Source organism: Phaethon lepturus, unplaced genomic scaffold, assembly GCF_000687285.1.
Source record: "Phaethon lepturus isolate BGI_N335 unplaced genomic scaffold, ASM68728v1 scaffold42133, whole genome shotgun sequence".
Classification (NCBI taxonomy): Eukaryota; Metazoa; Chordata; class Aves; order Phaethontiformes; family Phaethontidae; genus Phaethon; species Phaethon lepturus.
The window spans coordinates 3438-4854 of NW_010530550.1; the positions used below are offsets into that span (position 1 = coordinate 3438).

General features: G+C 47.3%; 1 protein-coding gene across 1 annotated transcript in view; it reads left to right on the plus strand.

Annotated features, from left to right (window-relative positions):
• Positions 1-1417, plus strand: part of LOC104618644 (amiloride-sensitive sodium channel subunit beta-like) — a gene marked incomplete at both ends in the record, with an annotated part of 5124 nt that overhangs the window by 3375 nt on the left and 332 nt on the right. The gene's annotated exons all lie outside the window — the stretch shown is intronic.

The following is a 1417-nucleotide window of genomic DNA, read 5'->3' on the forward strand; positions in this document are numbered from 1 at the left end:
TCCGGGCAGCTTTTGCCGAGACGTTACTGTGAGGCTTGGTAAAAGCTAGCTGCACGGCTGTGGTGCCGTGGCTTTAGCCGTGGCGTCGCTCTCACGTGCAAAGCAGCTCGTCTTTTGAGTACGCGAGTAATATTTATCCCTGACGGGAGAGCGATATACAGGAGGGATTCCTCTCCTGAACACTCCTGCTCGTTTAAATCCTTTTCCCTTTAGGGGAATTAAGTCATTTTTCACCCTGAAAATGCCTGCTTGCTTTGTATAGGAAAGGAAGAGGAGACCTTTGCCTTTCCTTCACTTTAAAACGGGATGAGAAAGTTGAGTGTTTGTAAACCTTGAATCTGTAGAAAAAATACAGTGTTTTTAGTGTAAACATTAAGCACTGGTTAATTTGTAACAGGCTATACCATGAGGATTTCTGGAGGGTGAGATCTGGCAATAAGGAAAACACCAAAACCATTTTTGGGGTTATTTACAAATGCCTGAAGCATACACCCCGGATAAGTGGGAGGGCTTTGGTCTAGCAGGGGTTTTTAATATTTCTGCCTTTATATATAAATTATAACAATTGGACCACTTTGCCCTCCTTTTTAGGATGCTTGTATAACGTTTAAGCAAATACTTGAAATGATTGCATTAGTACTTAAAAGTTGCTAAATGCTGCCGGGGGTTCTGTGTCCGCATAATTCACGTCACTTCAGAGACCTCTCGGCAAAATCGGGCTTTTCCATCGCTCCCCGATCGCAGGGGATTCTGTGAGCATTTCGTATCGCACAGAAGTTCTCTGGTTGTTCTAACTAGCTAAAGCTGTTAAATTTAATTATCTCCTCATAGACTTTGTTATTGCTTTGTGCACTGTTCCGTCCAGAATCCCACGGCAATCTCAGATTATTAACTTCATGCCTCACCGAGCTAACGGCAGCGCTGCGGCTCGCAAGCTGCCAAAGGTGCGGCTGCAATCCTTTCAAGGAGAGGAGCAGATGCACAGATAAGATAATTCAGATTTCTAAAACCTGCTCTTTATGCCGAAGTATTTTTAGAGTCCCAGCTTTAAAGGGGAAACCAGCCCTTTGCCAGTAGGTCGTGTCAAGCCTGAGGACAACAGCAGTGTCTATGGGTGGAGTAGAATATTTTTGTTCCTTTTTGGAAACTCCGTATTACTTCTGTGAAGCCCTAAAATACTTAAGAAATGAGCAGTCTCCCGTGCAGCTGGGAGCAGGCGCCGAGTTCCCTGCTGCTCCTGCGCGGTGACTTACCCACAGGCAGCTCACGAGCAGGATGTGCCTTAAAATCTCCAGGAGCGGCAGTGAAAACGCATCGTAAAGGAAACGGTAACTGCAGCTGCTCCACCAGCCTCCTCTCGCCGTCCAACGCCAGTGTGGCTTGTGCCGGGGTGCCGGGGGGGGCCCGCGGGGCCGCG